The following is a 13,334-nucleotide window of genomic DNA, read 5'->3' on the forward strand; positions in this document are numbered from 1 at the left end:
GTGTTTTGTACAGTTGTGATGTTTTGGTTTTATGATTTAATGGAGAGACATGTTTGCGCCATTCCTGTGTTTTCTGTCCGTGCCTTTTATTTCCTGTTGTGGTGTTCATCTGCTGTAGTTTGCATGTAATGCCTTGTGTATGAGGGGATAGCACTGCTATACTTGAGGTTGTTGTGTTCTGTGATGAGACGGGCTATTTCTCGTGTGAAGTTTGCATTGCAGTGTTTTTTGTTGCCATTTGGTATATGCTGTCTGTCTGTACAACTTATGGCAGCATTTAATGTCTGTTGTGCTGTGCTGATGTCCAATAAAGGATGGGTATTGAATGTATTGAAATCGAGCTCTGTGTCTGCGGTGTAATGTGTCCCCATGACTTATGAGTAGTTTGTGAATGTTGGCCGGATGTTGAATATGGGGTTGCATGCGATGCGTAATGTGACCATTATGATCGTTGATCTTGATGGAAGGTCTGGTGTTGTTGTCCATTTCGTGTTGGCTGCAAGGCATGGTGAACAGAAGTTGATTCATGTCGAGAAATTAAGTGGGCTTTGTGTGATGTATGTGCATGCTGTTCTGCGATGCTGAAGATGTAGAGTGGACTGAGCAGGGATGAGGTGTCACTATGATATGGAGCAGAAGTTAATGTGGGGGATATCTAACCTCTCCACTGCGAAAAGTATCCAAAGGTCAGGCATGGAACTGAGAATTGTCTTCGCCTTTGGCCTTAAGGGCACATTATCAGGGTCTCGATCTCGACTTCAGTCCTGAATTCCAAAACTGCAGTAACCTGTTTTCTGTTGCAGCGATCATCCCCTGTTCCTTCCGGTCAGTGTCGAGGCTACTCCCTTCCTCTTACCTTCGTTTGCTTTTGATCAATTCCTCTCTCATCCTGTAACCCCTTGAAGAACAGAGAACCTACATGGGTGAACAGACCCATTTTTGGAAAAGATCCATGATGGGAAGTAGGTCCAAGGGGGAATACATCCTTGTGGGAAATGAGCGCAAATGGCAATACAGGTGTAACATGTAAAAAAAAAAGAAAAAAGTCAGAGGAGTAATTTGTTAACTGGGAAAAATAGGTCCATAGTAGGATTTTGTGTTTCTACATAACAAAAAACAGGTCTACCTAACTATCTATCTACTGCCAGACGCCTCAATCCCATAAGGGGTGGCCACAGACAAGTCACCTCCATGCCGCCCTGTCCAACGCCATTTCACTGCCATTCTCCCAGCTCATACCCCCCTCTTTCATATACCTCTCCACTCAATCCCTCAATCTCACCTTCAGCCTTCCCCTTCCTCTCTCCCCCTCCACCTCACTCGCATACACTCTCCTCGTTAGTCTCTCTCTCTCTCCATCCTCTCCACATGGCCAAACCACCTCAGTGTATTTCTCCTAACGTTTTCTACACACATCGACATCCACACCACAACGCTCCTTCATTACCTCATTTGTCAGTCTCTCTCTCCACGCAGCTCCACATGCTCCCCTCAGATAACTCCATTCCAAGCGAGAAATAAGTCCACAGTGGAATATTGAGTCCATGAAGAAAATAGGACTATGGCGAAAAATTAAGAAAATAGGTTGATAGGTAAAATCGATCCATAGGGCATGTAGGTGACTGGCGAGAAAGATCTTGTGAGGAAAACAGGGCCATGGGTTAATTATCGGTAAAATTAGGTACAGGGATAACATAGGCCCCCGAGAGAAGTAGTTTCAGTGGGGGAAGTAGGTTCTTGGTGGACATACAAATCACCTCCATGCCGCCCTGTCCATCGCCATTTCACTGCCCTGCTCCCAGCTCATACCCCCCCCTCTCTCATATACCTCACCACTCCATCCCTCCATCCACAGAAGGAAAGAAAAAAAGTCCATGGAGTGAATATGGGTCAATGGGTGGCAGTAGGTTCATTGGGAAAACAGGTGCATGGTGAAGACAGGTTCGTGAAGGAAAATAAATCCATGTGATTGAAACTGAGAGAGGTGAGTGTGGAATGATCTCTAGAGGGAGGAACCAAAGACTAGCTCATGTATTGGTAGAGATAACCCCCTACTCTCTCTCTCTCTCTCTCTCTCTCTCTCTCTCTCTCTCTCTCTCTCTCTCTCTCTCTCTCTCTCTCTCTCTCTCTCTCAACATAATTTTCTTTCGGTCTTACATCAGTTTTCTTCCTTGTCTATTAACCTAACGCCTCCAGTGTATTCCTCATTCTTTAATAATTTCCCTCATGAATGAACACCAGTTTGGCCAGATTAATATATTTTTTAAGCATTTTTCTCGGTGTATGCTTCTGTGCCTTTCTGTCCTTTTTCTCTCCGTGTTATCTGACTTTCTCTGTCCTTTATTGCTCTTTGTTTTAATCCATTCACACCGGTAATGTATTTTATACTTAATTCTTGATTCTGTCTGACAGTTTCGTACATGTTAATAGTTCCTCAGCAATGCAGGGTTAATGAATGCCTTATCAGTTCCCACAAGTTCGAAATCTCTCCTACACTGAATAAAATTATCCGTAGAGAGCAAGAGTATGTGAAAGATGTCTTCTGAAATGAGGGACTAAAACTGCTACCTTTCGAGGTAGAGTATCTGTCGTCACTAAATCTTGTCTCTGCCCTCCTGCCCTCCTTTTCTTTGCAGGACTTCAGTTTTTCTCTCATCTAAACCCTAGCTGCCCAAATTAATTATAAGATTATTTCGAGAACTAATATTTTACTATGTTAGGTTTCTTGTTTCAGGATTTAACTCTTGCTTTAATAGTTTCATGGCCAATGCAAAGTCAGATCTGCATACATTGTTTGCTTATATGTCTATCCGTATCGCCTTAGAACGCCTTCTAATATCCTCCATATAAGCTCTTTCCTTTGTTTTTATTTCTGACTCCCTCCCAGTCTGTATACAGCCGTCTGATTCGTTGTTTGAAGTTAAGTATATGGTGGTCCACAGTCACTGTAGCACCCTTTGCAAAATTTTACATCCCTTTGATGGTAGTTCTTGCATGTGCTTGACAGTATCAACACACACTCCTGCCTCCCCCTCCCCTTTCTCCACACCCCACAACCTCTTCCCCCTTACATGGTCACTGTCGCTCATATCAATTATCCAAATCAGAGACGGTTCTGCTTACAATGTTGAACTTGATCGGAAATTGTAGAGCGAATTGGTACACAGTTACGTCCTTGTCTGCACACCACTTGACATTATTCAGAAATTACTAAACAGCCTGCTCATGTCGTCATTACTTTTTTATGTTTCCCATCCTTGCCTTCCCGCTTCTTATCTCCACTCCTTTTACTGTCTGTGCTGTTCACGTGTTAGAGGACAGAAGCTGTAAAGAGAAACCACTCGAGTATATCCACCTGCCCAATTTCAGCTGATTTTAAGTTCATTAGGTTCATTATTAATGTCCGACAATAACAGTACCTCGTATACTGCTACAACTGGCGCTCTCCGTCTGCCTCTGCGATTTTCTCTCCTTCCACTGTCTTTATCCCCCTTTCCTCCCTTATTCTCTCTCTCTCTCTCTCTCTCTCTCTCTCTCTCTCTCTCTCTCTCTCTCTCTCTCTTTGTATATCTGGTGTATATATACATATATGTATTATATATATTTATGTATATCTGTGTGTGTGTGTGTGTGTGTGTGTGTGTGTGTGTGTGTGTGTGTGTGTGTGTGTGTGTGTGTGTGTGTGTGTGTGTGTGCTCTCCTGTTTCCCTCTCACCTCAGCTAACTCTCTCTCTCTTGGATTAAAAAAAGAACAAAATCATGGTCTCACTTAGCACATATTCATGATGTACACATGTACGCGACTACTTTACGTGTAACTGTGATTTCATCGAATGTATAATGGTTATGATCCAGTGTCGGCCTTGTAAATCGTATTACTGCGTCACCTTTAAAAGCGAATACTAGTACGGGGAGCGCCAACCCCACGCGGGCCATTCTCATCCCACCCCGCTCCACATCTGGCCACCGTCATTACGCCGCTGCATCACACATGCCTCCATTACCACCCACTGTCCCTCGCCATGCCTCTCCACCAGACGCTTTGGTTCACATACCATTTTGCATTATGAATTCTGTCTGCACTATCATATGATTATATGTGTATTTGCTTACAGTGTTATACACCAGCTACAAAGGAATTCATAGGAAGGCAATGGCCCTAATGGATTTTCCGAAGTTGTAGTTACAGAGAAAGTTATTATTATGAAATGTAGAATAATAGCAAGAAGTCTCCCCAACCCACCTAGCCCTCCAGTTAACACTGCAAGAAAAAAATAGGAATGATCGCCATGCAGAACAGATGGAACCAACATGGTAATTCTATTGCAATAAATGAAGTACTCGTTTCTACGCTACTTTCAGGAAAGGAAATAATAACGAATATTTAAAAAAGGATTCGCTGTTGCTATATTCTCCCTGCCGTGACCTGGAGAAGAGGAAACAAATAGCGATTTAGCAATATTAGTTTTATTATTTGGCTTTATAACTGGGGATTAAAAGCAAACAGTCCACCACATTCTTATGTAGTTTTCTCCATGTGTTACCAGCCTTACTGAAGATATCCTTTGCCGCATTTGACGGGAACCGTTTTCAATGATCATATTATCAGTACCCCTAGTTACTATGAATGCCATGGAGTGATACTACGTTTTGCCGCAGAACAATTGCAGTTGCGTCTGTGGATGATTCATTGGTTCTTACACAGACCCCAGGTCGCATGGGTACCTTAACGTTGATAGTCCCTCTAACAAGGTCGCGGGTACACTCAGGGAGCTTCCCGCGAACGTAAAGCTAGACTTCGTGTGGGTAGCCACTTGGTGGAGTCCAAGTGATGACGGAGAAGGTTTCTCTCATTTTGTTTCTCTATGTGATCAAAACATTCGTTTCAATCTCTCGAAATGTCCGCGGATGAACTCCAGTGAAGCAGACTCTTATTAAGCTTTCTGGATTCCCACTGGATTCTTTGGGGCAGGTGGTCTTAAAGTAGTGCCTTGATACCGCTAGGCAGTATCGAAATGGGTTCTTTGGGGTATCCAGAAACTCATAATGAAAACAAGAACAATTTCGCGTAAGGTAACTATAGGAGGAGTAATGTGAAAGGAGTAATACTATTAGAGAGAGGGTATCAGGCTGACTTGGAGTTGAGCCTGAAGGTTTCATGGCAGAAAAATTTAAGAACCACTGTTTTAAGGTAACTCCTGCAGTGTTCCCAGCACCAGGCGTATCGATTTCCTTTCCCTGGGATGGGCTGGGGATAACCAAATGGGTAGTACTCGTCCTGGCGAGGTCAGTATCGCCACTGTGTGCCCTGGCATATGCGATTTTGGTTGCACACAATAGGCAACCAAACATAGCCAGCTATGATAGATGTTGACCAAAGAGAGAGAATTTGATTATTATTTTCAAGTATTTATCAACTCCCATATTATCATATAATATAAAAGTTTTATTTGCTTGAATCAGATCTTCTCTCTGTCTGATACTGACAGGTTAAGCAATTTTAGAACACATTATTCCAAACTCTGGGTTTCATTTTTGTCACATCCCCTTAACCTATTTAGTTTCTCGATTTTTTTTTTTTTTTTTTTTTGTAATATGGTGACCAAATTTTAGCACAAAACTCCAGTGGAATGTGTACTAAATCAGTTTAAATGGTAAGTGTGATATGCAATAGCTTTAGATCGAAAGTTCCGTCTTACCTCCAAGCATTGTGTTAGCTTTTTTAACTATCTCTGGCGACTTACTGATGAATAATTTGTAAATATTATTCTAGAGCTATTTGTTAGCTTACATAATCGAGATGACGACATTTCTGTGTAGTTAACTTTTGTATTATTATTCTCAACATTATTATCTTTTAGCAATATTCAAATCTTCACAGGCCAGGATACCGTACTAACAATGCTTACAGTCCGGTTCTTAGATGAGGAAACATTTCTAGGAGCGGCACTATCTGTCTGTCTCTCATTCCCGTAGACTGTGGACATTTTGGCAAAACCACACCACACAGCGCCACACCACATCACATAGCACACACGACCAGCCAACACCATACCATAACATACTACATAAAATCATCCTCCCACATCTTACCGCACTATGAACATTAACTGATCGAGCCTGAAACTCCGACATCTAGTAGGGCTACTCTTGTACTTGTTCTCAATAGCAGTGTTTCCGTCCTGACATTTTGCCGAAGCAACCTCTTCCATATTTTCCCTCTCAGTTCGTAGTTTTCCTTTTTGCTGGAATACTGCTCCCTTTCAGCCTGTCTCGAAGTAGGGTGACTGCTCCCAATCCATGGTTATTGTTCAATTGCTTTTATGATTTTTACATACAGAGTCCTTGAGATTTTGAGGCCTCTGTCATTTTATAGCAGTCTTTCTGGTCACCAGCATGTGTTCCCTCTGGGGTGCTCCGCTGGTGATCTTATATTCCTCCCTGTTTCTCGGTCATTCTTTTTTCGAGATATTAGTAAAATATCTAATATACTATAGCAGTAGCCGCGCGCGCGCGCGCGTGTGCGTGTGTATGTGTGTGTGTGTGTGTGTGTGTGTGTGTGTGTGTGTGTGTGTGTGTGTGTGTGTGTGTGTGTGTGTGTTTGGTAGCCGAAACTACACATTCAAATCGCACCAAAATTGGCTCAAAAATCGCAAAAAATTTCGCTGATGTGAAGAAACTTGGTCCCATCACGATTTAAAACTTTTACTATATTTAATGAGCGATCACATTTTGACCCAAAAAAGCTGCTCCAGGCGCCTGGTACAGGATCTCCGTAGAATTTTTTGCCCACAGCTATAACTGAAATATATAACAGCAGCGCGAAAGCCCTCTGCAGGAGCAAGTGCGAGGGGTCCGAAGGACCAACGAGAACTTGTTTACTACTGTGTCAGAAATCTTGTTGGCTTTTGACACGGGCTGGCGCCGATCTTCATTCTTAAACTACTCTCCCATGGTTTCTGTACCTTTTTCTGTAAGCCACCTTTACTTCAAGCTTCCACTACAGTCATTCTGTAGTGCCAGGTGTGGACAGCAACTGTTCTTTTTAAAGTATCAATAATGGACATGGTTCTGTTCATCAGTGATCCAAATTGTACAACTAGCCCCATCTGCATGCTGATGTTTTAATTCCTCATTTCTCCACCCGCTTCCCACAGTGTCTGTGACATGTCACTGTAACCACTTCCTTACGAGGCATTGCCATTCCTGTCTCCTGATTTGCCTATATTAATTGCTTGAGGTTGAAGCAGCCTTGTAACTTTTAATAACTCTAATAACTAATTCCCACCTCTGTCAACATTGCCCAGTCCTAGACATGACTACCCTCTTACCTTCAAAAACACACAACTTAGTCTTTCATTATCTCTGTGTCCACTCACTTGATGTAGTGCTGCCTACTTCTTCCTTAGCCTTTATCATTCTTTTTTTGTGCCTGTCGTCCTCTCTTCCTATTTCTCCCATCTCTCTTGTCACTTATTGCTTTTCTTTCCTTTACAGGTGGCTTTACATTGAGTGACAACCCAAATGGTGTCCTGTAAACCAAGAAACCATTTACAACGCTGGGTGGTAACCATATAACCAAATCATACGTGCTCCCTACGTGTCAGCAAGTGGGTTGGTGGAGGGTTAGTGCCCCTCCCCGTAAAACAAATAACTCAGTCAAATGGCCACCCCATTAGGGATTATGGCGTCTAGCAATAGATAGATAGTTTTAGGAGCTCCCTCTTCGCATCCTCTTCTTTGGAAATATCACATTACTTCTTTATAAAAAACAGCTTTGCAGAGCTAAGGTGAGTTAATCCAGCTCTATGAATTTTTAACCCCCACTCAATTGCTGTCTTTGTACGGGGAATTTCTCTTCGGGAGGGACAAAAATGAGATAAAAATTGGTGTTTTACTGTAATGATGTCTTCAAAAGTACTTTTCTTAATGGCTGAATACGGCAGTTACCACTGTAGGTCACACAAGATGCTGGACCATTAACAGATTTTGGATTATTCAATGGCGATTTTGATTACTTAACTAATGAATATGTACATATATATATGTATACATATGAAAGAGAGAGAGAGAGAGAGAGAGAGAGAGAGAGAGAGAGAGAGAGAGAGAGAGGGAGAGAATTTTTTTTTTTTTTTGCTCGAGTCCATAAATCTACAGAGTTTAGTAACAAGGACTCTACCAAATGTTTTGACCGTTCTGCCGTCAGTCGTCTGATAACTGATTTTGTCGTTCACACATTTTGCATGTAACTGAGATTATCTAGATATGATTTTCAAGAAGAAAGGATTGGAAAACAATGTCTGCTTAAAAAAATAGTGATAATGCCACTCTGAAGCCAAGTAAAAGCTGGCCTTCTTAACACTCCTTCCCTTTGATACAAGCTAGATTAACGATATTACTAAAGCTCTGCACGAACACAGACTTGACAGTGTGTGCCTAACGAATATTTAGGTGTATGAATCTGACATCTGTATTACTTGCAGTAATACACCATATTCTATAATAAGCGTTCCCAGCTCATCCTGGTGGAGAGGTACCTCTCATCTAATCTGTAGCTTTTACGAATGTTTCTCACACATTAGTCTACTTTGTCCTACTTCCATTTTAATTCGAGGATGGCAGTGAGATCTGGATAGCAGAAGAATAGGATTTAGTAGGCTCAGACGAAAAAAAAATGACAACGAGAGATGGATGAGTAGTGCGTCTTTGAATGCGAGGTGGGGAGAGAGGGAGCAAGGATTGCCAGTGAATAGTTGAGGAGAAGGATGGTACTCGAATCTATCGGTGTTGTGATGAGGAGGGTTAGATTGAAATGGTTTGGGCTTGTTGAGAGGATGGAGGATGCCATTTGGGTGTGGAAGGTGAGAGGTGTGAATGGCAAGGTCAGAGTCGCGAGAGACTGACCAAGAAATACCTGGGACGAGGACACACAGTACGACCTCAGTGACTGAACAGGGAGGCAGCCAGAAATCGAACAGCGTGGAGAGCCGCCATTAGGTACCGAAGGCCGACGTAGGCAAGCATGTTGGAGTCTTGATAAACGATAGTTCGACAACGATATGACACCTCGCGTAGTCAAGATACGAGTATAATGAAAGCTATAGCTGATTATGCCAAACGGAAACCAGTCCCATAAACAGAACAAAACTCTTCAAGAGATATCTTGAATGAAAACTAAAGTGCATCCCAGGATTAAACTAGTCAGGAGGGGAATTTTAATTGGACTGAGATGATAATTGGTGACATGCGTACAAGCGGTAGTTCTCTTGGTGAGGCTGGAGAATGAGACTGGCTTAGGTAGGTAGAGTTCGTTGGGTTAGGTTTGTGTAGATTGTATTAGGATGATAAATGGGTGGCCAATTAATCAAACTCTAACCCTTGAGAGCATATGGGTGCAGTGTGAGGGACAATTTTGTACAGTACGTTCTGACTGGGTGGTGAGGTTCTGTTAATGGTTTGTAGTGTGTGTGTGTGTGTGTGTGTGTGTGTGTGTGTGTGTGTGTGTGTGTGTGTGTGTGTGTGTGTGTGTGTGTGTGTGTGTGTGTGTGTGTGTGTGTGTGTGTGTGTGTGTGTGTGTGTGTGTGTGTGTGTGTGTGTGTGTGTGTGTGTGTGTGTGTGTGTGTGTCAAGAGAAAAAATATGAGTGGTCGTGAGATGTGGAAGTGGTCATGAGGGAGGTGGCGTGGGGGGAGAAGGGGACAGGACTGAGGAGCGGGAGTGGCGGAGGAGAAGGAAGTGATATTAGTGAAAGCATGAGTGGTGCATGTAGAGGATATGGTATGAGTGTTGGTGAGGTGTAGTGGCAGTGAAGATGAAGGGTTTGGTGTGGTTAGTGTGAGTGGTGGAAGTGAGGGAGGTAGTGTGCGTGGATGCATGGGTGGGAATGAAGTGTGAGAGTAGCGTAGTTCACGACAGTAGGGTGGATAGCTTCCTCTACGACACCACCGTCACTACCCTTCCCCCAGACTGCGCAGTGTAGGCTACCAGTGTTGTTCCGGTGGCAGTTGTGGTTATTGACGTATCGGACAGCTGTGAGGCAGAGAATAATGGAGCATGGAATATTGGAAATAAAATCCTCAGCTCTCATAAAACTGTTGTAATCGTAGCGTCTAGTTTAAAAACTTTGGTTTATTATTGAATGACAGATATTGGGATCACATCTGTGTAACGCTGCGTATAGAGACGTGTTTCTGAAGTAAAGAGATGTTATTCAATGGCCATGATTAACATCTGGGACCGAATGTGTAAGGTGAACTAACAAAGAAATTCTCTTACCAGATCGTATTTTCTGCTTGAAATAGCAGGTAACCAAAATTTCGCACCCAGTACTTTAGAGATACTTACCTTTCATTAAATTTTTTTTAATTTCTTGAAAAATACGGTTACCAGCCTCCCTGATGGTGGTAAAGTTACAAACTTATAGGTATTAAGATCAGTCATTCTGCGAGTGAGGTTGATAGTGTGTGATCACATACAGCAACATGAGCAACGTCGGTAGAAATTACAGCTGTTTGGTCGCTATCTGGTCTCAAATGGTCTGAACAACTCGTGCTAATGCCAAAATTATTTTCTTCACCTGAGATTGATCCTTTGGAATCTGGGTGCATAGATAATTATATCATTAACCTTCTCATTGTCGGGAACAACCGTAGTATTTTTTCAACCCAACATCAGATGATTTTTTTTTGTTTAATCCATCAGGTGCGACAAGAGCTTGAGTTTATACTGGTACTATTAATCCTCTCATTATTTTCGGCACACCTGTAGTATAATACTGTAACTAAACCAGACGATTTCATTAATCTGAGATCCAATTCCAGGAGCCTGAGAGTGTTAAGGCTTTGTGCTGCGCTTCTCTGTGATACAGGTAAAGGACCGCCTGACCCTCAGCTTTACTGCGGCCCTTGTCGAGTATCACCTTTTGTGTATTTTGTACTTTTTTTTTGTGCCATCTCTACTTCTTTGGGTGACTTTTCGAACTGGTGGTGTTAAACGTATCATTTGTTAAGCACTTCACTGCCAAACAATATTCCAAAGTTGAATAAGCCTGTCTGGAAGTAGCATGAATTGATAACGCAGTGACCAGACAGAAGAAACCGCATTACTATTTGTCCTAGATGGTAAGAAACGAGCATAGGTGTTAAGTTTAGTTTCATATATAAGACATAATAAGAATGCTGCCCAATCTTCGTTTAAAAACCTGTGAGTAGAGCTTTTCATTACGGTATCCGACTCCTGGGGCGCGTAAATGGATACTCATGCTAAGTGGTGGGAACGTTAAAGGTGTGTGGGAGAATTAACAGCCTGGGTTAATAGGATTTCTAAAATTCGTTAAAGGTCCATTAGTCAGGCCAGGTGGCGAGGGAAACAATGACAAGGGGAACGAGTGAACAGTGAAAAGACTTTGGCAGTAGAATAATGAACGAGAATGACTAGATCAAAGGGGGGAACGAGAAACATGTTTTGAATCATTAAACCAGCTCGAACGAAAACTGATGAATCATTTGTAAAAACGGTGAAGTTTGTAGGAGATAGTGTAATGAACTGCTTGTGGGAAATATGTAAAAAAAATGATCTGGATGCGTTGAGTTAAACCAGTGGTGTGGAAGAAAAACGAGATACTACCTCTGTAAGTAAAGGTGACAGAAGTGCTTGCAAAAAAATAAAGTAAAATAAACGAGTGTTCTGGTAAGGTATACTGAAAAAGAATAGGGAAGAATTGTGTCGACTTTTTATTGAATGATAAACCGAGTGATTTACGGAGTGGAGAGAGTCCGTGAAAAGGACAAAGTGATATGTTGGATCTCATTATGGCCTACGAGGTAGTTTAAGACAGAGTGAACAGAGAGGTATTATGGATAGTGTTTTGGATGTATGGTGCGGAAGAAAAACTGCTGAATGCACTGTGTGATGTCGCCAAGGATGGTCAATATATAATCGCATGAGGGTATGACAGGACCCAAAGCAGAACTCTATGAACGGGAATGAAGCTAGTGATACACAGGGAAAGATGGAATATATCATATCTGATGTACACGAATGAGGCTAGGTTGCCTGTGAATGCAGACTTCTTCAAAGTCCTGAAAACGTCTATGAGCGGCGATATGTTACTTCGAGTGGAAATCATGTCATGATTTTCTGCCTGAAAGTGACTCGTAGTGTTGTATGATGATGAACAGAAAAAAGTAAAGAGGGTGGAATATTTATGAAATCTATGTGCATCAACATACGAGAGAAGTAAATGTGTAAAATATGTGGAGAAATGATTGACTCAAGTACAGTGGATGGTGCCACGAAGGTTTTGATATGGAGATGCCTGAGTCGTGAGGCCTCAGTAATGTTATATGAAAGTGTATTAGCGCCCACATTATTGTATGTGAGTGTGACTGGAATTGCACGAGCATTAAAGTTATGAATAAGAGCTGTCAAAATGGGGTTGTTCAGTAATATGAGTTAATGTGGGCTGCATTGACTAGGATTAAAAATTACGAGATCCGTTATACATATGGACTAACAGAGGCTGTTCAATGGTTGACAGATTACAGTACTTGAAATGCATGGCTAGACCGAAAACGTTGATGTAAGCAGGAAGGTAAAAGGGGGCAACAGGTGTATATATGTAGTTTTGATGGTAAGAGGAGACACAGAAGGCCAGGAAGAGATGGGTGAATACGGTTTTATGAATACGGATTTGTAAGTGAATACGTAAATGTGATAGGTATAGAATGAGAAAAAAATAACTTATAGAAATGCATCGTTGAAGTATGTATGTCTGTAACCTAGTCCTTTGAGCCTGTGAGGGTTTGTTCATCAACCATCTTAGGACACAAGGTCACTGCACGATCCAAGTTGAAACGGTCTCCTTTGATAGATGTCATAGTACAGTGCTCGAAATACCAACTAGCACAAAAACAGGTAGATGGACACCTGAGTCGAGTTGTGCTCGTTGTCCGCACAGGATTCGAATCTTGGTGCTGACACTAACAACTCGGGTATATACTGTAGGAGGGAGAAAATTGACAGCAAGAAACATGATCGGCGATTTTTCCGAAAAGAATATAAGGAGGGTGAGTTAAGGCAATAAGGAAAAGCTTGAGAGAAGTCGGATATGAAAGAATGAAAAATAATTAGTTTCAGGTAACAAGCATTACAAAGGACAGCGATAATTAAAAGCAAAGGAGAATATTACAGACAATAAAATTTACTCCCACAGGTTCTTAGAACTGACTCCTAGTCGAATAATTGACGTAGTTAGTGTTGAATATTACTAGTGTTGAATATTAAGGTAGTCCAGAGCAAGGAAAAGTTTAAATGTAATTGTATTTACGCACTCAG

Source organism: Coenobita brevimanus, chromosome 92, assembly GCF_032717465.1.
Source record: "Coenobita brevimanus isolate Jiangsu-jjx chromosome 92, ASM3271746v2, whole genome shotgun sequence".
NCBI lineage: Eukaryota > Metazoa > Arthropoda > Malacostraca > Decapoda > Coenobitidae > Coenobita > Coenobita brevimanus.